Source organism: Marmota marmota, unplaced genomic scaffold, assembly GCF_001458135.2.
Source record: "Marmota marmota marmota unplaced genomic scaffold, marMar, whole genome shotgun sequence".
Classification (NCBI taxonomy): domain Eukaryota; kingdom Metazoa; phylum Chordata; class Mammalia; order Rodentia; family Sciuridae; genus Marmota; species Marmota marmota.
The window spans coordinates 4,054,911-4,078,419 of NW_026000185.1; the positions used below are offsets into that span (position 1 = coordinate 4,054,911).

At 48.8% G+C, this 23,509-nt stretch overlaps 1 protein-coding gene across 3 annotated transcripts in view; it reads right to left on the reverse strand.

Moving 5' to 3' along the window:
- Rbfox1 (RNA binding fox-1 homolog 1) overlaps positions 1-23,509 on the reverse strand; it is a 1,613,147-nt gene that overhangs the window by 1,088,249 nt on the left and 501,389 nt on the right. The window lies entirely within an intron of this gene.

A 23,509-nucleotide genomic window follows, 5' to 3' on the forward strand; every position in this document is an offset into this window, starting at 1 on the left:
CCAGCCATTGGGAAGGAGTAAGGTACATGCTCATTAATGTTAAACAAATGTTCAACAAACCAAGTATCAGCTAACTGAAAATGGTCATGAAAATCTCACGTGTCTGAGTCAAGAGAGAGGTCATTTCCAAACAGAAAAATTAAGATTGACTAATAATGTGAAAGACCTTCATGGTATGACCTGTTTGTTCCCTGGGGAGAAACTTGAGCAGCAGAGTTAGAACTGATTGGAAGGTTCTAACACCCTAATCCAATGCTCACTCAGCTACTCTCATCAAGTAGGGGTGCAACTTACGTTCAAACCCAAGGCAATTCATGAGTTTAGAGCTTCATTCTAAGCAACACTCGTGGGTATATTAGGGAAATACGCCTCTTTTCTTAATGTGATAGAAAATGTATGTATATAATCTTCACATATGGTGAGTCACCAGTGACAATAAATTCAAACATCTGAGAGCATCAAGTGGTTCTGAAACACTGGAAAGAGAAGAGACCCGTAGAGCCACCCGGAGCAGACAGCTCTGCAGCGGTGGGGATGACCGTCACGGGGTTCACTGTTCAGGAGGCTCTCGCTTTGTATCTTGTCTTCAACTACCTTTAGCTGGTAAAAAGGACCAACTTCATGATCCAATATCCACGAAGATCAGTGAGACAATTTGCCCACCCACTCATTGATTCATTCATTCATCATTCCGGCCACCATCCATCCATCCACCCACCCACTCATCTTTCCAATCGTCCCTGGATCCTCTACCTATGAGCTTTGTGAACACACCGAAGGCACTTCACCTTTCATAAATTTCCACACCAATGCAGCTGGGCTGAACACGCCACCTACCACAGGCCCTGAGGCCATCACGCAAAGTGAGTCTTTGTGAGGCACGTGGCGGTGCGCCTGACACCATGTCGTGCTCTCTAAAAGTTCACTGTTATTTGTTGGCCCCCCCCTTTTTTTTTAATGTTAGACATTGTCCTCTGTCCCAGTCGGTACAGAGGACAGACCTGGGTGAGGGTGATGGAGGAAAGTGTCATCCAGGAAGTGGCCACGGAGAGCTGAGGTCTTAAAGATAACAAGACCCCAGCCACATGATTTGGGAAGAGCTAGGACAGCTAGGAATCGAGTGGCTGCACTTCCCCTTCTGTCATTCACTCTCCCTCAGCGGGAAGGTCATCTGGATGCTAGTCACAGGAAGAGTAGCCCACGGAGCCCTTAATGTCTCCCAGGCTCTGGATCCACCTTCACACGCAACCTCTGACTTACTGCAAATAACGACAGCTCTGGTCAGCTTCCCCTCTCGTGCCCCACTGTCCAGTGGCCCCCTGTCCCTTGGCATTCCCATTCAGTAAGATCCCGCTGAATGAAACTACCGAGCAGGCGTGGGGCACTGCTATGTCTCTACGCCTTGGTCACATCCCTCTCTCTTCCTGGGCTGCCTCCATCTGGCCCAAAGCCCCCCCCCCCCAAGAGAGCTCTCTGCAGCTTTTACCAACCCACCCAGCTGACTGAATTTGGGGTTGGGGGGTCTCCGAGGCTGCTTACACATTCCTGTATCAGAAGCAGAACTGAAGATCCTCCCTGACTCTACATGGCCTTGGTCCTGTGCCCCCAGGAGGGCCAGGGCAGCTCCAATCCCACCCCGCAGCCTTCCCGCCTGGCACAGTGCCCAGCCACTCTGCATTCGCTCTCCACGATGCACAGCCTACGAAGCGATCCCTCCTTGACCCAAGGTGCTCACCCTGAGGAAGGACATTGACCTTCATTCCAGAAAGAAGTTTTCTCTGAGCATAGCCCCCCGACCCCTGCACTCCTGTCCTGGTGGCCCAGGTAATAACGGTTAATCGCGTGTCCATGTCACCCCAAAGCCCATACCTCTTTGTCTGTTTCTGGTCCACCCTGCAGACGAAATAAATTTTACAGTCCCTGCTTTTCACCAATAAGAATCTGCCAAATCCGTTAGGTGGGTTGTGTTTCTTAAAAACAAACAAAGGCTGAGAACCACTGTTACAGGTGTGAATGAGACGGTCATTAACAGAAGCACCAGACAGCCCCGAGAACCTACAAAGCTCCCCAGTGTTCCAGAGGAGCAATGCTGGGTTTTCTTTTCTTTTTTTTTTCTGTTTTTATTTGCTTGCTTAAGTAAGATGGCCCCGAGTTTGCAATTACTCTTGTAAACTACCTGAAGAGCAATTTGCAACCGGGGAGACTCTTGAGCCCCGGTGGAACTGGATGGATTTTCATCACACTGAGACTATGTCAGAGCAAAAGATCTGCAAGAAGAGGAGAGTTGAGAGGACCTCAGAATGACAGGAGGCACCAGGGAGGCGAATGCTCGCCTCATGCATTAGTCACCTTTGTCTCTGCACACCACCCAAATGGATGCACAAAATAGCCACCCAATTACTTCCGAAACACTGATGCCCATGACCCCGGGGCAGCCAGGATGTAGCTTAAGTTGTAACTTTGACTTTCTAAGCTGGCCGCTGCAGTGCTTCCTTTCCACAGACTCTGCTGCTGAGTGCTTTGCAGATGTCCCCAGGGGATGACTGGAGCGGGATCTCCAGCCTGCCCCCCCCATCCCTCCACAAGGCGGGCAGAGCAATCCTTACAAGGAGTGACTGTACTGTGCTCCTGGATCACTCAGAACCTCTCTGAGTGGCCTCCCCATTCATTCAGGACCTGTCTTGTATCCGAGCTTGACATCCTGCATGACTCGCCCCCTGGCCACGGCTCCAGCCTGATGTATTTATGACCAAGAGGGTTGTACCCTGCCCCAGCCCTTGTGTACCTGACCCATGGACACCCAGGTCTGGAAGGCAGCATATGCCCCCTGCCACAGGGACGCTGTACCACTGGGCCTTGAACAGGACCCACTTGGCATCTAATGAACTCCCAGGCACTGCCCCTCCCTTGTGGAAGCCCCCTGCCACCTGGATGCAAGAACCAGTATCCCTCCTTCATAGAACACACCGCACCTATGGTTTTAGCTGGAAAAGTTGGCCTGTCCAGATGTTAGCCCCACGAGGACAAGGACCACACGGCTCCACTCACCCAGGGACTATAGCTCTGATCATAGGACAGTCGATAAGCATTTCTCTAAGAAAGAAAGATGGAGGCAGAGAGGGCTGGAGGGGGCGAGGGAGGGCAGCAAGATGAGCACCCCACTGCTGACTTCAGACCCGCCTGGGTGCCTAGTCACTTTCCTTTCTGGCTCCCCTCTGTCTAGAGGAGGCCCAGAAACTGTATTGCAAGCTCAGGGTCCTGGCTCCATTCGCCCAGGCCACGCAGGGCAGGAATGAAACTTCACCGGATCCGGGTTCAATTTCCTCCCAGGAATTTGGAAGGTACTCTTGAGTTTCTTCCCTTTCTTCACAGAGAACTCAGCAGTTGGGGATCACTGCTGTCTGTCACTGGTGCAGAAAAGAGCAGAAGGAGGCTGTGGACCCAGAGCGGTGGGCAGAGGGCCGTGGGGGTGGTGAGGTGCCCAGGTGAGAGGGCGTGGCCAGGTGGAGCTGCCTGGGTGCTTGATTGCCTGGCCACCACCTGCCTCAGGGCTGAGGCCCTCTCCAGGGCTGTGAGAGAAACGTCCCATGCCGGATTTCTGCTGCTTGCACACAAAGGAACTATGTGTAAGGCTCTTTCTCAGAGGGCACCCCTCACCTGCCTGCGGGACTCTCCACCTTCCTGTGAGCAAACCTTGAAGCAGCCCCTGCCCTTGTTCTGGTGTCTAGAGGTTAACTGTCCATGAAGAGGTCCAGAGCCGCTTCTGTAGGTGCCCAGGGGCATGGGGCTAGTCCCACGGGGGGTATTGTGTGCAGTTGGGTGATGCCTATTGTACCTGAGATGGAAGAAGTGGAGTCTTCCTTACGCTGGAGCTAGAGACCCTCCCAGAGCAATGCAGTGACTTCCAGCCATGTCACCCACACCAGGACGCCCACCAACACAGCCCTGTGCTCAGTGACCCCATGGGCTGCAGTCAGCTTGGAATGTTTTCTCTAATACGTGGAAGCTAATTCACAATAAGGCAGGTGGGGGGCACTAGGGAAGGGAGAGTTACCTTAGATTACGTAGAGGGAAGTGATGGGAGGGGAGGGGAGGGGATGTGGGGATAGGAAAGATAGTGGAATGAAGCAGACATTATGACTGTGTGCATATGTGACTGCACGGCCAATACGACTCTGCAACACGTACACTCAGAAAAATGAGAAATCATGTCCCATCTATGTATGATACATCAAAGTGCATAAATGCATTCCACTGTCATTATAACTAATTAAAACAAGTTTAAAACAAATAAATAAATAAGATACAAAAGAAAATTGGGAAGACTCGGTGTGTCCCTGCGTTTGCTGCAGGACCTGTGAGCTCTCCCTCAAAACCAACTTGTCATTGGCCTGTGAATCTGTGGCTGCTTCTCTAAGGAGAGCCACTGTGAGCACGCGTAAGCTGCCTGCACACAAAACAGCTCAGGATACCTTGAACTTGAGGAGTGGAGCTTCCCACAGACTCTCCTTGGGTCCCCACTCCATCCCCACATTGGACACCTGGCTCACGTGGTGACTTTGCCCCAAAGTGTTTTTCTGCCTCTAAGTGACTAAGCTGCATAGAGCAAAACCCAAGAGCCAGCCGGTAGTTGTAGGCAAACATGAAACACCCATTGTTATGTGGGCTGCGTCCCCTCCCTGGACCTCTGTCCCTCGTTTCCTGCCTGGAGAGGGGGCAGCTGTTCTTCACATCTTTGGGGAGCCCTGGCTGACCCTCCTAGGCACAGGGAAGAACTCAGTACCTCTGGGCACGAATTCCAGAGGGACACCTGTCACCAGGTCTGCCTTCTCAGCGGGATTGTGAGGGCCTCCAAAGCCCCAGGCTGAGCTTTACCGATCTCCTTAGTGACAGGGCACACAGGTATTGGACGCCGACGAGGACTCACAATCACTTCTCCTAGGCATTCAGCTTTGGGAAGCTGCTCGCCAGATAAGCCGGTTCTCCGGGCAGTTGTGCGCTCCTGCTTCTTTAGCCACAGGAGCAAGGGCTACACCTTCTCAGCCAGCCACAGCCCTTCACCTGACAGAGGCTGCTGTCATGGCCCTGTGTCAGGGCCCACAGCAGCATGGGGACCCAAACTTGCACCTTTTGAGGGTGCTTGGTAGCTGCTCACAAAAGACTTCTGAAAAAATGGAACCCCTGGGGGCTCCTTTCTTACCGGGGAAACACAATTGTAGCTGCTACTCCACGGCTTGTATTTGACTTGCCACCTGTTATAAATGCAATAAATGTCAATTATTCTGTCTGCTGCATTTAATTTGGCTGTGCCTGCCTGTCCAGTAAGGGCTTGGGCATGGTCTCTGTGGCTGTATCACACAAGGGTCTCTTCCAACCTCCCTCTCGAGGATGTGCTCCTCTCTCCGAGGCTGCAGGCCCTTCAAGAGCCCAACAATATTACTCCCCACGTGGCACCCCCTCTGAGCCTCACTGTTGGTGTGTTTAATTTCCTGCCTGGCCTTACAGGAGATTTCTAATGTTTGGGCTGTAGGGTATGTTCTGATTAAAAATAACCCTCCCAATTACGGGTTGGCATGAGCCTCCTGTCACACGCACTCTGCCACCAGCCTCTGCGTCCCTGTCAGCAATAATTGTTTCTGCAGTGCCTAACTGTAAATGAAAACCCAAGGGGCAAGTTTGGGTCCCCAGCTCCTGGGCCACGCCGGATCTTTTAATTTGCACTGTCTGTCAAAAGGAGGCGGCCGCGTATGCACGCCAAAGAATTCTCAGACTCTCAGATTCAAGGCCAGAGAGAGCAGAGGTAGCTGAGCCTTCTCGGGGAGACGGTATTTGAACCTCCCAGTGATAACAGGGTGTGCGGAAGGCAGCCGGGCTCTTTCTAGTTTTCTCCAAACTTGAGCAAGACCCGGCATGAAAAGGGAAGCTGAACTCCAGGGAGATTTTTAAGGAGTATGGATATCATCTTCCCACCGAGTACACAGGACTCCACATGGAATTCAAAGGAGGGGACCGCAGCTCGTTGGAAGGAAATGTACACACAAGACGGGATTATTTCAATCTTGTACAACTCCCTGGGTATGAGGTGAGAAGAAAGAGGATTGTGCTTTCGGCTGTGAATCACCACTGGGGAGGCCACGCACTTGAAGTAGCTTGTGTCCCTTTTGGAGGCCGAGAAAAGTTCCGTTAGGAGCAGGGAGGCCGGGGACGACTCTCCACGTGCCGCCCCAGCCTCATCTGCCTTTCTAAGGACAGAGGCCTGCTGTTGTCCCTCCCCTTCAGATGCCGGGTTGAGTCTCCTGCTCTCAGATCCACAAGAGATCCTGAGTCATCTTCCCAAGAAACTGCCCCTCTGGCCTCTGGGTGACTGTGACTGACACCAGGTCTGGGGACTGAGTTACCCAGGTAAGAACAACTCAGGGCCAGCCGTGCGGCGTGGGGGTTGGATGCCCTGCAACTGTGCCAGGAGGTGCAGACGCAGCCTGGACAGCACACCAGGGCACGGGTCCAACCCAATCCGCAGCCCACTAGTCTGTAAATAAAGCTTTATAGAGATGTGGCCGTGGGCACTCGCCACCCAGCTTCTATGCTCAACTCAATAGAGGGTGGGATTCAGAAGCTCTCAAGGACTCACTACTTGCCCTCTGCAAGAAAAGTCTGCCCACCTCTGATGTGAAGACCTACATAGACTCACACGCAGGCTCACGAGGATCCAGCCTAACAAGATAATAACAAACCAAGTAACAGATTTGGATTCGCAATACATCTATTATTTGGATTGCTAATATTTTATTGATATTACATGATGAAACATTACAATATATAATTATACAGCCATTATTAATATACTAATTATTAATTCATTATTAATATAATTCTTACTAATTAGCGTTATCCATAGATTTATATAAATCCAATTAGAATCATAAATTACTTATACAAATAGTAATAGCTATATTATTAATATAAAAATAATAACAGCTGTATTGTTAATTAAATATAGATAATATAAATTATTTAGGATACAATTAGCATTGGATAATAATAGTAGCTACCACATGACGCTGTCTGCCATGTACCCTGAACTTTACTTGCAAAAGCTCCTAGAGATATGAACTCAACTGTTCCCCTCTGATGAGGATAAATTAGACTATTTTTTTTTTTGGCACTGGGGATTGAACCCAGGAGTGCTCTACCACTGAGTTACACCCCCGGCTTTATTTATCTATTTATTTATTTAGAGACAGGGTCTTGGTAAGTTGGTGAGGCTGGCTTTGAACTTGGAATCCTCCTGCCTCCGCCTCCTGAGTTGCTGGGATGACAGACACTTGACATTTGCACTAGAGGGCTGTAATAACAGCTCTTCCTTATATTAAAGAATCTTAAAGAACTTGCTCCAGGTCATGGGGCTTGTGATCAACACTGCCAAGATCCAAATCCAGTTCCGTGTGACTCTTAGCTCATGCTTGAACCCCACATTTCTTCTGCCTCTCATTTTTAGTACTACGCCAGTTGTTCCTGTGTTGTTCCTCTCATTTTAGTACTACTCCAGTTTTCTGGCAGGGTCCTGGGCCTCACTTCTTGGAAGAGAGTGTGTGAGCACCAAAGTCAGGAAGCAGCTCCACAGAGTGTCTTCCCCGTCACCCCCAGACCACAGGACCCCACACGCTACAGAGGGCTTCCTCAGCCATTCCTCCCTGACGGGTTTCTGCTCCACTGTTATCCTGCCCAGCTCCGCTGTGATTACACAGCACAACATACACACATGATCAGCACCTGCCACTCCTGCTGACTGAGTGACCCAAGAAGACTGGGACCTGAGGGCTCAGTTCCCCAGGGAGCAGTCTGCACTCAACACAGCCCCTGAGACAAAACCACGCTCAGTGAGTGAATGACTTAGCATGAAACCATGCTTTCCTCTGGCCTCCCAAGGCGCCCAGACTGAGCAGTGCTTCAGAAACTACCCTACAAAGCCATTCTCTAAGCCCAGCTTCTCTCTCTACCCCATGTCCAGCTTTACAAAGTCAGTTAGAGGACAGACCATCACTCTCAAACAGATGCTGATGTGTAAGTAGGAACAGCTTTAACCTTGGGAGTCAAACCCCTTGGGTGCAAATCCCTACTACAGTGGTTCCTAACTGTGTGACCGAGGGTGAGTTGCATTCCATCTCTGTGCCTCAATTCCCGCATGCAAAAGTAATGAAAATTACTCTATTACAGTCTTCTTGTAATGACTGAATGGCATAATACAGGAGAGACCTTAAAATATGGCTCTGTGGGTGTTCAGAAATCTGTATCTACTTAAATTGCAAGCAAGTGCTCCTACCAAGCTGAAGCTGGCCCAAAGAGACAAGTAGCAAGAGAAAATATTGTCACTTAAAGGAACTCAGTAAGTATCCATCTGTGACCACTAGAGACATATGTGTGTGGATTTATACAGAGATGATGTAAAAAACATGATAATAATAATAATAATAATAATGAAGAAGGAGGAGGAGGAGGAGGAGGAGGAGGAGGAGGAGGAGGAGGCAGGAGAAGCAGCCACGGCACCTATTTTCACATGAAGCATGATACTCCAAGGTCAGGTACTGACGCAGTTTCCACCGAAGAACCCGCACGTGAACCCTGGTCTAAATAGCATCACCACGCTCTCTGCTCGCAGCCAGAATATTCCATTCCAAACAGACATCACATGCTGGGCCACCCCAGGAAGAGGTCAGATGCCCGGAAGATGAGTGACACTGTTGGGCTTTAGCAAGAAGGGGGCTTGGAGGTGCCGAGGGTCACCATGGCCCTGCATCCATGGGAGGCCACTGCACAGTGGACACCCCTTCCCCAATTCACTCTGGTCATGGCCCATCTCCTCACTAGCTCTGTGGAGTGGACCTCTGTCCCTGGACTGAGACACTAAGCAGGTACAACCACAGGCTCACAGAGAGGCCTCGCAGACAGAGCGGGTGAATGCACCTCCTCCCGAGTGGTTGGCTGCTCCGGGCCTTTGCACCTGCCGGCTAGGCACAGGGCTCCCGGGGAGGGGAGACTGTCCTGAGGTCCTCACAGCTGTCCTCCTCCTCCTTCAGGACTCCAGGTAGGTTGGGGGCTCAGCCACCCTGATCCACCCAGAACGGAGAGAGCCACGAGAAAGCTACCAGAGGTGGCGGTGTAGACAGATTGATAGGACCGGGATGCAAGGCACATCATCGGGGGTGCATGACACCGGAGCTCGTTAATCATCTTTTACTTTGAATCTATTTCTCAATGAAAAGTAGCTTTCCATTCCTATTACCAAGATGAATGTGTCCACAATCCACAACAGCATCCACCGGACCACAAGGAGGAGAGAGAGAGAGAGAAAGAGAGAGAGAGAGAGAGAGAGAGAGAGAGCGAGCAAAAGAGTGTTTTNATTTCTGAGCTTCATAACTCACTGTTCTATAAAGAAAAAGAAAGGAGCCGGCAGCCTCCTGCCCCAGGAGGAGGAAGGAAACGGGAGCAGAGGAGAGCCCATCCTCCACTCCGCAGGTCTCAGGATCTCTCACAACTCTGTTCAGTATGTGCTGGGCTCCCGAGTACCTTATTACCTTATTTAATTCAGACTCCTCGGGAAGATGTCTCAGAATAAAATCGGCCCTAAAGTGAGAGGAGCGGAGCTATGAAATGTGGACCTCGTCTTTGCCTCAGAGAGATAATCAGCTTATCAGAATTCATTTCAACCCAAGAAAGGTCTCCCAACTACACAAAAATCCAAGCTGGTCTCATCAACCCGAGGATGTAATCTCAAGGAAATGGTAACACCATCAAGGAAGGCGTGGGGCGGCTATCTTCCCGGATAGGAACAGAGAGCCCAGACCCTGCAGACCCCCCCGCTGCAGGGGCTGCTCCCCCCATGGGGGACACCCTGACACAGACAGTGCAGAGACGGTGCTGATAATAATGTATCACTTTCCTAGCGGCTGAGGGCACTTTTCAAAGATGTATTGTTACATTATTATTTTTTTTTAACATCTAAAATTTCCCCTAAATTTGATGTTTTAGAAAATAGAAGACTTGGGGCTGGGGATGTGGCTCAAGTGGTAGCGCGCTCGCCTGGCATGCGGGAGGCACTGGGTTCGATTCTCAGCACCACATAGAAACAAAATAAAGATATTGTGTTCACCTAAAACTAAAAAATAAATATTTTTTTAAAAAAAGAAAATAGAAGACTTTAACAACCCCCCCCCACACACACACACACAATAATCACTAAAAGAGGCATGGATTTTGGTCCCATTCCTACTATTAGCTATTAGCTATTTGGTCTTGATGGTACTATTTGACTCTCTCTCTCTCTCTCTCTGTACCTCATTTTCTTATTTGTACCAGAATGAAATTGGACCAGCCTGTTTTGAAAATGCTCTTTCCCTTTTACTTGCTATGGATGACCTGGTTCTTGTGCATTTTCAGAAGAGGGGAAGTCAGTAAGAACAAGAGCAAAGAGACCCCAAAATGTACATTTCCACAGGAGTCATTGAACAAAACTGCAGAAAACCCATCTGGTCAGAAGGGGATATCTCTTTTTTTTTTAATGCCTTGAGTTTCAGAAGAAAAGAAAACTGCTGATAGCCAATCCTTCATGTTCAGCAAAGAGCAACCAGCCATTTGGCACAATGTTCCAGAGAAACAGAGAATGAAATGAAGGAAAAATAGCTAGGCAGAAAGCAGATCAATACTGCACTCAAGGACTGCATGTGGGAGAAAGAAAATCGTAAAACCAGGGTGAAGTGGTGAGAAGTTTGGTAAATGGTCTGAGAGTCATGTCAGGTAACCATTAAAAGTCCTGTGCCCAAAGTGGGACTCCATCCAGGTTTGTTCAGGGTGATGGTTGCTTTAGAGCCTGATTTCATACGAGGAACAAACGCTGCTCACAGAGCTACAGGAAACATGGGGAGTTTCCAGAGAAATAAAAAAAAAAAAAATTCTATCCTCGGTGCTGTCACAAAAGGCAGGACCATATACTGGGAAGAACGCAAGACCTACAGTAAGCAAAACCTGGGCGCTGGTTTTCCTCTGTGTTTGATGTCGGCACATTTATGGTCCCTTCTGAGCCTCTGCATCATCTTCAGACAAGTGGCCAGCAGTACCCACGGCACTGGATTGCTCTGAGAACTAGATGAAATGGTACATGCATAATGCTTCACAAAATGCTGGCAGATGACTGATAGATAAGTGCTAGCAACCTGTAGGAGGTGACGCCTCATGTTTTAGACTCAGCTGGGAAAGACGCAGATACTGGCTTTCATAGAGTGGTGTTTAACCCTGTTTCAGGCACTTTCTTTTATTAATTTTATTTATTTTTGGTGGTGCTGGGGATTGAACCCAGGGTCTTGAGCATGCTAAGAACACACCCTGCCACTGAGCTACCTTCATGGCCCTCACACTATCCAGTTGAGCAGTTTTTTGTTCCCAGCAAAATGGGAAGGCACCGTGTTTCCATGTACCTCCTGCCCACCCCAGGCACTGCACCCCTCAAATGTTTTATGTAGTATTTTTTAATTGAAATTTTCACAACAACATTATGAGAACCAGATCTCCTAATGTTCTAAGTTACCCTAAAGTGCCACAGTCATCAAAAATCAGAAAAGGATTTATTTAAATAAAATCTGCATCGTCTAATAGTCCTTAATCCTAACAGTGCAAAAATCCCAGCTAAGAAACTAGAAAAAAAATCCACAAAACAAACTTCCATTTCTGAGCATGGTCCCCTTCTTTGATATCATGGGCCACCCATCAAAAATACAGAATTCATGCATAGGAAAGGCTGAGTTATTCTGCACAGACTTAAGAGTCGGGGCATGCATAATTTCTTTCAGATTTAAAATACATGGAGATATTATCTAAGTCTACAACTTAAAGAAAAAAAAGAAAAGAAAATAGTGCTTTCCTGAGTTTCCAGGTTTTATGTCTAATCCTCAAGGACTTTTTTCAAAACTAATTCAGAGGCGCTATTGTGTTCTTTCTTAGAGGGAACATAACGTAAGTTACTTCTGTTCAACGGAACGTGTGCATCCACTCATTAAACCATTGGCATTTTGTGAGTTCCCATTAAAACCTGGTGCCAGGCACTGTTAGGAATTCCAAGACCACTTCCTAAGCCATCTCACGTTAATAATACTGGAAGGGCACAGTCAGCCAGGGCTTCTGGCAGAGAGACTGAGGACAGATGCATTCAGACTTGGGTGGTGGTGGTGGTGGTGGAGGTGGAAATGTACCTGGTGACAGTGGCATGGGTTGGAAAAACTGTCACCATGAGCATCTTCTGCAGCCACAGTATGGGAGGGGAGTATGGACAAGGCTCCAAAAGAGGAGCCCAGGTGGAGGGAGCCACTTGGATCAATTCTAAACCTGTGCAGGAGCCTCAGGCTCCGTAGGCACGCAATACCCACTGGGCGGTACGTACAGCCCATCCTTGATTGTGGTACTTACCAAAATGTTTTATATATTCACGATGTACAATGTGACCTTTTGAAATAGGTGTACATTGTGGAATGGCTATATCCAGCTAATTAACATATGCATGACCCCAGGTAATTTTTGGGTGATGATAATACGATCTACTCTTCTGGCAATTTTCAAGTATTACACTCTGTTCTTAGGTACCGTTATCATAACCTCCAATTGAATTTATTCCTCCTAACTGAAATTTTGTGTTCCTTGACCAACATCTCTGACAACACCACCCCGGGGCCCTGAAAAACCACATTTCACTCTTGGCTTCCGCGATAAACCTTCTCAGATTTCCCACTGGTGAGACCACGCAGGGTTCTTCCTGGGCCATCACCCCTGTTGCTACTGACAGGATTCCCCTCTCCTTCAAGGCTGAAATGGTATTCCAGGGGAGGGGGTGGGTATTTTTAATGCCATTCTTATACTGAGAAGAGAGCTCGGAGAGACTGCTGCCCTCCCCTCCCCAGTGGGGAGGAGGGGGAGCCATGTCCTTGGTGGGACCAGCACACTCCCAGCCGCGCCTCAGCCACTGCCAGGCAGCGAGTCCCAGCTCCGGCAGGGAGTCATCAGGGAAGCATGAAGGGGTCTGAGGAAGAGAAGGACAGCCTGGGATCTGTGTTTTAGGAGACCAACTGCACAGGGGAGAGGATGGCCTGGTTGCATGAGGCAGAGACAGAGGCTTGGGAAGCCACCCTCTCATGCAGCCTCTGAAGCCTCCTCCCTGGTTTGGAGAAACCGATGGGACTCCATTGTCGAAAATAAATAAATAACAGCAGCTTCTACCTCAAGGCCTGTCCTAAGGAAGGGAAAAACCCACAGAGCCTTCCTAGGCACATACCCACCCTGCTGAGTTGTTTGTCTGTAAATAACAGGAGAGATCTGCTGCGCCAGGTGTCCCTGACTCAGTCAGGCTAGGTGAGGACCCCTAGCAACCCCCTAGCAACCAGCAATCAGCATGAGACAGGGAAAATACCTGGGATGCCAGATGAGCCCCCAGTAGTCTATGGTGGTTGATAACATGTTGGGAAACCATGTAGTTCAGCACGTACACCCCTCGTGGCCTAAACCAATCAGTTCAAAGGAACCACCTCTTGTACTAACCAATCTCCCCTACCCACCTTGTTCCCTCCAGTGAATGTGCCAATCAGTGTTAAGGGTTGTTGTTTGACTTTCCCGCGGTATGGAATGACTTGCTGTGTGATGTTGTGACGCAGAGAGTATCCCCCCAAAACCTATAAAATCTCACTGAACAAAGGACCGGGACTCACTCCCTGGGACCCTGCGTTGGGAACGGTTGTGAGTCCAGGCTTGAGCTTGCAATGAAGACTCTTGTGTGATTGCATCGGATTCCGCTCCTGGAGGTCTACTGGGGTCCCACGAATCTGGCATCACAGTTGCTCATTTGTGCTCTACCCTTTGTGGGCTTGGTGACTTTGGGGGAGTTACCCAACCTCTCTGAAACTTGATTTCCACAGCTGTACTCTAGATATGGCACACCTCAGAAGAGTGGAGGATGATATGAATTCACACGTGAAAAGGAATTCAGCTTGGGCTGCCCGGTGAATTGCAGCTGCTTAGCAACAATGTCATTTTATCATGTTTTTAGTCAGCTTTTTTTTTGTCACTGTGACCAAAAGACCCAAAAAGAACAATTTAGAGGAGGAGACGTTTATTGGGGGGCTGATGGTTTCAGAGGTCTCAGTCTGTAGACGGCCAAGTCCATTGTTTGGTGACCCAGGTGAGGCAGAACCTCATGGCGGGAGGGTGTGGCAGAGGAAAGTGGCTCAGGAGAAAGAAAGAGCAGTCGACTCACCAGGGACCAAATATCAACCCCAAAGGCACGCCCCCGTAACCCAGTCCTCCAGCCACACCCCACCTGCTCACGGTCACCCCCAGCCAATCCAGTCAAGTGGATCAATGCGCTGATTAGGTTGAGGCTCCCTTAAGCAATGATTTCACCTCTGAATGCTCTTGGACTATCCCCTACAGGAGATATCGTGTTCCTAAAGCTCAACACCATCTCCTAGGGAAGATGCCCTGGCTAGCAGGAGGACATGGGCGGCCATTCAGATGGGCCCTGGGCTTGGGCTTCAGGCACCTGGGCTTCCTCCTTCCTGCTGCAGTGCTCAGCCTGCTCCTTCCTGTAAAGTCCTGGCCACCAGCACCGCTGCTCAGGAGAGCTTTCCTAGCAAATCAGACTGCGTTGCGGTGGCAGATGCACTTTTCCTGGGCTCAGAGACAGAGGGCGGGAGATAGGATGAGAGAGCCTGAGGGAATGGGGAAGGTGTTCTCTCCCACTCCTACAGGGCCTCTGGTGCACCACCAGGACTCCCCTTTGGGTTCTTTAAGCTAGAGACCCTCAGGTCATCTGTGAGCCCAATTTCCATTAATACCCAAAGGGTGAAGCAATCCATTTAAATATCAGACTGCTTTTCCATCCAGGTAAACTCACTAGGATCTGTTTCCTTTCACAGACTAACCTGGGGAGATACTCCCTTGAACATGGCAGGGTGAATTAATGCTAAGGGTCTTTTTACTTTTCAATAACCACTGTTGGCAACCCACAAGAAAGGTCCCTGGGTGAAGGTCGGTCGTGGATGCACCAAGCTGACGGAGCCCGTTAGGACCTGCTCAGCTGGAGGCCAAGTTCAGATGCTTTTTCTCTCTCGGAATTTGAAAGGAGCCATCAAGCCTCCCAGCTGTTACACCTGATTATTCTGAAAGTGGAAACAAAACAAGAATTTGTCAAATAAATTGGCAATTGTCTTCCCCTTCCTGTGGGTACACTGTTTACCTGCACCTGGGGAGTTAGGCAGGCTTCTCTAAGCCCCAGGAGCACCTCAGGATGGAAAGTGACCTCAGGCAAGGAGGGGTATTAAGCTTACTGCTCAGAACCGGGCTGACACTATCACAGTTTCATCCTATAGATAAGGAAACTGAGGTTCTGAGAGGTTTCGTGAAAGGCCCAAGGTCATAGTGATGCTAAGGCCACCAAGAAGTGGTGAGGCTGGGATTTAAGCCCCCATGTGACAGCAGATCTCCTGTGCTTTCTCAGCGGTCACCCTGTCTGGCCTCCCTCTGGACCGTGAGCTTAGGCACCTCTAGTTGCTAATGTTGAGTGTGTGCAATGGGCTAGACATTTCTTAAAAAGTCACCCCGTAACCCTGAAAGGAGGTGGGGACTACTTTAACACCCATTTTACAGATGGGCAAAGGGAGGCATCAGAAGAAATGGCCACCTGTGTGCCCTCCTCCTTCTCTGAATGCCCAACACTGAACTCAGCACCAGGGACCTCACCAGAGAGCACCAGGGATGAGCTCGTGGTTGACCAGATTCATGGATGGGAGGGCTTGGAACCAGGGGTCTTCATGACCCTGCCCACAGCATCTAGCCACCTGCAGGCCGTGTGTTTTTGTGGAGCACGGTGCTTCTGTGACTCCACGAAGCCCCCGGGCTCCGGTTCCTCCTGAGAAGGGGGAGCGTGTCTGGTGATAATGGGCTGTGTCTTCTCATCCCGTCCCTGCCTTCTCTGATAACCACACAGGAATGTGCGAATAAAATGGCTATATTACATCATCGGGTGTCCTGTGGATTAGCTGGTGGCCCCGGGGACATTATCAGCGCCAAGGATCATAATCCTTCACTCCCTATCTCTGTGCAAACAAAACTGACAAAACGCTCCCCGAGCTCTCTGAAGTAACCTTCACATTTGTGAACAGCCGGCCCTACACGCTTCCCTCCTGAGCCGGGCCCGTATGCACCGCTTTCCAGGAAAGGGGCCAGCCGCGGGACACCACCTTCCGCGTCACCCCCGCCATCAGCAGCTTCCCGGGGTAATCTGACATGTGTGAAATGAGGCCGCTTATCAAAAAGGAGAGTGCCCAGCAGCTTTAGGGACGTGGGAGGGACCTGCTGGTAGCTGCAAATCTCTCGCTTGTGTATTGGAGTTTGACATTTAATATTCAAACCCATCGGCAGGCTCTGTACCCAGGACAGACTTAACGGCGTGGGGAGCCACAGGCGGACAGGCCAGGCACACAGACCTCTGGAGTAAAGACTCACTTAAGAGCTTCCCCCACAAGTAGGGCTGGGCAGAGGGGATGGGGCGGTGGGGAAGCCAGCAGAGATCATCACACAAAATAAACATGCATCTTGCTTATCAGCTTGTCTCTCTAAATCACAGGGAGTCACATTTAAAATAGCACAGTAGCTCATTCCTTTTATTTAAATTTATTGTGTTGGTACTCATTATTTTCCCCATCAGGGACTCAAAATAGGAGAAACGTTGCTGGAATCACATATCACAGCAGTGATATCCTAAAGGACCCTCTGGTATTCCTGCACCAATTTTCCAAATACAATTTTCTCTGCACCCATTACCCTGAGGACCCCCCACTCCGTCCAGTCACTTCCGTGCCCTCGCTGGAATCTCAAGCAAGGCTGGGCAGGAGGGAGGTGCTCCGTACTTGGCGATGGATTAGTCCATCTACCTACCGCAGGCACATTCGTCCTTAGTTTTGCCTGTTTTTCAGGAATCTGGAGCTGAGCCTGCTTGGTCAAAATCGAAGACCACAAGCTGGGGTTGAGGGTGTCCAAGGGACCTAGATGTATGCAGTATTTGAAATATGCTCTGCTTAAAACAATTTATGGAAAATTTGTCAACACCTAAACCTCAACATTAAATATCCATCACTCTGACCCTTCTTGCTAAGACAGACACAATTCCCACTAGGACCACAGCCCAGCATGGCCAATCTGGTGAGCAGAGAAGCTGGGGCTTCCTTCAGAAAGAGCCTGTGCTCCTGCTGGTCCCCACCCATCCCCAGTGCGTCTAGGCCTGCGCCCACACCGTGCTTTTGATCTCAGGCTTATTCAGAGGGGAAGGCAAACACTATGTCTTCATAGCACTCACTGCAAAGCCTTCCCTTTGCTCTCAGGGTAAATTCCTGCAGTCCCTCCTCTCTTCCCCTTGGAATTCTGAGATGGCCCTAACCCAAGCAGGCACATGGGCCACGAGAAGAGAAGGGAAGGCCGAGTCTGATGGAACTCTAGGCTAGGAAGGCAGTGTGTCCCTTCTGGCTTTTATTACACTTGCATGGATTATTCCCAAGGAGGGATGGAATCTGGTCCCACAGACTGAGCTTGAAAAGTACCTGTGATGATCATGGCTCACACATACAACCTCCAACACCAGGCTGCCGCTGCCTGCAGGAGGTGGGTAGGTGTTTTAGCCCTGCAGCTAGAAAACCAGCTGGCTCTACAGAATATAGAACGTATGCTCTCTACGTTGCTGGGGCTTTTGTCCCTGGAGCATGGTATGTTGCCCACTGTCATCCTACCATCTTGACACCCTTGACTTCTTGGTGCACCCTCCTCTGGACTGGAGGTGTATACTTACCCTCTTTCCTGTGGCTAGGACCACCCCCTTGGACTCTCAAAGTAGAAAATCACACTCAAGATTCAGGCCCAGCTCCAGAAGGTCTCCCCTATAGAGAGCTCCTGGCCCTTGTGAGCTGGGGTCCTCTTCTGTTGTGCTTCTGTGAGCCTGTGCACCTGCCCCTAAGAGCCTCAAAGACACCATGTCTCAAAGGAAGGCTGTGGTCCTCTATCTCGTAGTGATTCTCCTCATAGGTATTTATTGCTTGCCTCTCTGCAAACCCAAACTAGGAGCTTCTTGAAGGGAAAAAAAAATGTTCGATTGTGTTTATCCAAGGACCAGAGTTTATCCAAGGACCCAGAAATGCAGACAGGAACGGCATATTAAATGAATAGATTTACAACAAATATTCAAAGCAGAAAATGATGAACAGAGGCAGAATAATAAGGGTATTAAAGAGGGAAGAAGAGCTTAAATTGCGCTCTTTGTATGGATGGAGTAAGCATCAGAGCCCGCCAGGGAGAGTAATCAAGAAGGTCAGCTTAAAGCCAGACGGTCTGGAGTGAAGACTCAGAGCCAAGTCTCCCAGCTGTGAGGTTTAGGGCAAGTTATTCATTCTCTGTGTCTCAATTTCCCATCAATGACTGTGTAGGTTGACTTTTGGTTGCTGTGGCCAAAACACCGGATGAGAACCAGTTACAGGAGGAAAGGTTTATTTTGACTCGCGGTTTCAGAACTCTCAGTCCATGGTCAGCTGAGCCGGGCTGACCTGAGCCGGTGCTCTGGGCCTGAGGTGTGGCCGAGCATCATGGTGCAAGGGAGTGGGGGAGGAAGGCTGCTCAGCTCATGGCAGCCAGGGAGCAGACAGAGAGGTAGGAAGGGCCTGGGGCACAGGGCACAGACCCAGGGAACTGCTTCCTCCAACCAGGTCCCACCTCCCGGTAACCCACTGGAATTATTAATTCATTCAAACAATTAATCCATCAAACCTTCAACACAAGAGCTGCATGGAACTGTTGTCACCCATGAGAAGCCACTGGATGTATTTCTACCAGATGGCCTCATGCAAGACTTGACCAGAACTTCTTCATTTTCTTCACCTTCCTTTGTTTAACATTTGAGTCTAAAGTCAAAGGAACATTCCCTACTAATGATGAATGCATTCATCATGCTTTGGACACCCTGGAGAGACACACACACACACACACACACACACACACACACACACGCATGCAGAGTCCATAGGTTTGAAGCACCTTAAGGAGGCAAGAAATTGAACCTAGGGAGGGGCCGGGGAGAAGAGAGTCGTCCCTGCAGACTCATGGCCTTCTCTGCCCAACCCTTGCAAGAGAGACTTCATGACCCTCATCTCCAAAAATCCAGTTCCCCGTGTATTCTAAAGTTCAAATAACAGCATCCTTCATCGGCAATTGCACATTTGACAAAAAAAAAAAAAAAAAAAAATCATCCCCACATTAACTGCCCTAGAAACTAAATATGAGGTTCTTCTTTGCCCACTGACTGTGAATTTGTTTTAGCTACAATAGGAAGATGGTGATATATTTTCTTTTCTTTCCACATTTTATTCTTACTGATGTTATTGCCATTTATCCTAACAATTCATGTGGGTCCTTATTACACATGTGACTAATTATCCCTCTCAAGCAAAGTGGCAGGATTGTGGAAAGGTGGCCTCCAAAGGCAAAGATCCCAGGTGTCCCTCCCTCCCGCCTTGCGGGCTGAGGACGCGTGACCATCTTTCCCACATTGCTAAGCCTCTTCCACTCATTTTGCTTAAAAGCCTTGGTTATCCTTGATGATCTTGTTGCCTGTTCTCCATCCTTTCTCGGCACCCCCCCTCGTTAAGCTGTTATATTTCCATTTCATTCTCGACTATCAAAGGCATTCAGATTTCCCAACTCTCCCTTCTCTTTCTATCCTGCTTCATGAAATCATTATTCTCTTATTGTGGGCTGATTCTTCGTATTACTCATTCAATTTGCTCTCTTTTACCGATGGCCTTAAATTTTCACTACATTCAAAAGGCATTTGCATTATTCCATTCCTTCAAATAGCCTGGGAAAGCATTTCTCCCCGGACGCATCTATCCCTACCTTCCCATTTAAAATTCTGCACCGCAGCTAAGCTGCGTTTTGAGTTGAAATTAGTCTTGTTTGTGGACTGGACAGATGCTGGACAGACAGAAGGAGGGAAAACCCGCAATTAAAAGGCCACAGAACACCTGCCTTCCAGCCATTTGCAGGGAGCAGCCCAGGTTCTGCAACTCCAGCATCCGACCGTCCACCCTGGTGTCTGTCTTCCTCTGCCTGCTGCGTAAAATGGGGCTGATCAGGATGGTGCCAGCAGAATCCCCAGCTGAACAAGTGGCCTCCTCACTTTGTATCGATTATGCCAAAGGTACACCAGCAGGTTTTTATTCTTTGTAGCGCCAGTCATAGGTAAAAGCCCAACTTATTCCACCAATCTATATCCACCCTTCCCAACAAATCAATGGAACAATACTTCCGTGACATCCGCAAAGAAAAATCCTATTGTTCAGAGATTGCTCAACGGTGTCATTTGGAGGAAAGATCATCCTCATTACTAAATAGATCTGTATGTTTCTTTGTTATTCTGAAAATAACACCCCGGAAAGTCATTCTATACCTATGCACAAATCAAGGGCATAGTTGTGAAAAACAATAAGGGCTCATTCCGCTCAGCTTGGAGCTGCCCTGCGACGCTGCTTACTTTCTCACACCACTGGGAGCTCGGGAGATTGGTTCTCTACCCTGGGAGAGGGGGGTGGGACAGAATATTAATGAGAAGCTAATGTCCAGGAACTGCTGGTGGTTCCAGCAACACCGGAACTCCCCAGAAGCCCCTCCCAGCCACTCCAAGCAGGGATGACCACTAGCGCACTCTAGATTGTACCCCTGCTCAGAGGCGAGGAGGGCTGCGTAGCCACTGGGCAATTACAGAGCCAGGTGTGGTGGCTCACACGTGTAATCCCAGCAGCTCAGGAGGCTGAGGCAGGGGGATTGCAGGTTGGAGGCCAGCCTGGACAACTTAGCAAGACTCAGTCTCAAAACCAAAAACCAAAAAAGGACTGGTGTGTTGCTCAGTGGAAGAGTCCTCCTGGGTTCAATCCCCAGTCCTGGGGAAAGAGAAAAACAGGTCCAAGAGTGTGCTTCAGCCACTGAAGGAGTGACCGCAGGCAATGGCCAGGGCTTCACGATGACTTTGAAGCCAGAGTTCCTGGGTTCAGATCCTGATTCTGCTGTTTCCTAGACATGCAACCAGGCAAGGTATCTTACCAGAGTTTCGCTTTTTTTCATTCTATAAAATGGTGCTAATAGTTCCTACCAAGGAGTGTTTATGCAAGCTGTAATGAAATAACACATGTCTGGCTGTCATTTGAGGGGCCCGGTCCTTCCATGCTCAATATTCTTGCCACTCCAAGTGTGGTCTATGGTTTGTTGATGTCCCCATGCTGAACGTTCATTGGAAATGCAAAACCTCCTTCTCTATCCCACCCCTACAAATCAGAATCTGTGTTTAAACAAGGTCTCTGAGGCGATTCACGTGCACAGCACAGCTTGAGAAACACTACTATATAAAACTTTTCCTACAATTATGATAAGCAGTGTTGACCACAAACATTTTCTCCATAAATTTCAACAACTCGGAGATGAATTTTTAGAGAGAAATAACTTCAATATCTGTGAGCCGAATGACCGCTCGTGTATCTCAACAGAGTACCATGCACAGCTGAGTGACGTTGAATCAGGATGAGACACATGAGCTGGCTTCGCACTGTCACAAACCATACTGTGTTTGTCCACAGACAGAAAATCTGGAGTATGCCAAATGCTCTGACACCTAACCTTGTTCACCTTTCTTTGCCTAGGAGTCAAAGCTTGGAAAGTTTTAGGAAGGGACAGTGTGTAAGCCAAACCAGAGAGCTCTTCTGAAGAGTTTTCGGTTCTACCAAGATTTCCCAAAGATGTTTCCAGTTCAGGAATGAGAGCTTGGTAATTTTAGAATGTCTCCGTAGTTAAGTAAATATTTTTAATTTTTAGTCGAGTAGAATTTCTCCATAATTCGGAAAATACTTTTAATTCTAGACAATCAGATGATGAGGGATGGAGGAAGGTTTTTAATCTGCTACTTTGCCGCATGTGCTAGGCATATGTATGGTCATGTATATGCAGGTGTGTACACGTGTGCACGTATGCCGAGCTAGTGATCGGCAAGATTTTCATTTCCTCCCTTCTATGAATCCTTTAGTCAGCCCATCCATGCGTAGGGCCCTGTACCATGCCAGCAGCTATGCCAATGATGCTGCAGGACCCGTGACCTCTGGCTGCGTGGTGCTCCTTCCTGCAGTCCTAACACCTAGCACCGCATCTGACATGCAGTAGGTCCTCAAAACATGTCCACTGGGTAGCTTAATGAATTCCATATTGGCATATACCAATTATAATATAGGACTGTTGGCATGTTTGTTTTCTACTGAATATATAACCAGCAGAATTTCAAGTCTGAAACAGATGGACGAGACAGAGCAAGCAACACCATGACTATTTCGGGTGGTACTCGTTGGCCATTTTAAATACTGATTAGTCACTTTGTTCCCCTAGCCCTCCCCTTCAAGTTGAGATCAGTAAATTCTCCGAGTTCAACCTGGGAGGCTAAATCTGCATGCAAATATATTTTCTGTGCCCATCACCAGCAACAATCAATCGACCCTGAATGCCCATAAAGTGTGTACTCTTGATTTCTCCTGAGCTTTGTTGTCATTTCCTGCCATTTTATACCCTGCCCACCTCAAAATGTGCAGACCTCTGTGGGCATTTGAGTTCGAGACTCTTTGGTTTAACGCCCTGGGCTGCTCATTCCTTATTGACTCACTCAAAATATCTTTCAAGTAAACTCTGCACCCAGCGGCCATCCGTGGCTGCTACCGAACACGGTCATGAGCAAGGAAGACAGGATGCTTGTTTTCACAGACCTTGAATTCTCGTGCCAAGAGACTGAGGAATAAGAGAGTCCCTCCAAGATGGGTCTTCCTCGTACGATGGCCTCCGGGATGACAGGCCTCAGGAAATACCTGTCACCCAAGACCCATGGTCCCAGAAGAAGCCTCTACCAGTGAGGTGAGGCTGGGTAACACCTAGAAAGTCAACTTTCCTCTGCGGACAGCCTCAGAAGATTCTCCAGTCCAGTGGGGAAATAAAGGACTGTACTGGAGATTACTACAGGGCAATGACCATTGGTTCGAAATTCATGTAGTAGGGCCACAGAGAAGTCAGGAATGCAATGATAATTAACAATCGTACTACTTATCAGGGAGGGGACTCCCATCTCCCAGAACTCACGGAATGTAAGTTTCATTACTAATAAGTTTGCATGATTCCACAATAATGACCATGTCTACAGCAAGACCACCCTATTCCAACTGTAGTGAATATAGCATTCTAATTCTAGAACAATCTTACAAGAGAGGAGCTAGTGTCTTCAACTCATTAAGAAAAGGAGGACTGGGGACATAGCTCAGTTGGTAGAGTGCTTGCCTCGCATGCACAAGGCCATGGGTTCAATCCCCAGCACCACACTCAAACACACACACACAAAAAAAAAAAAAAAAAAAAA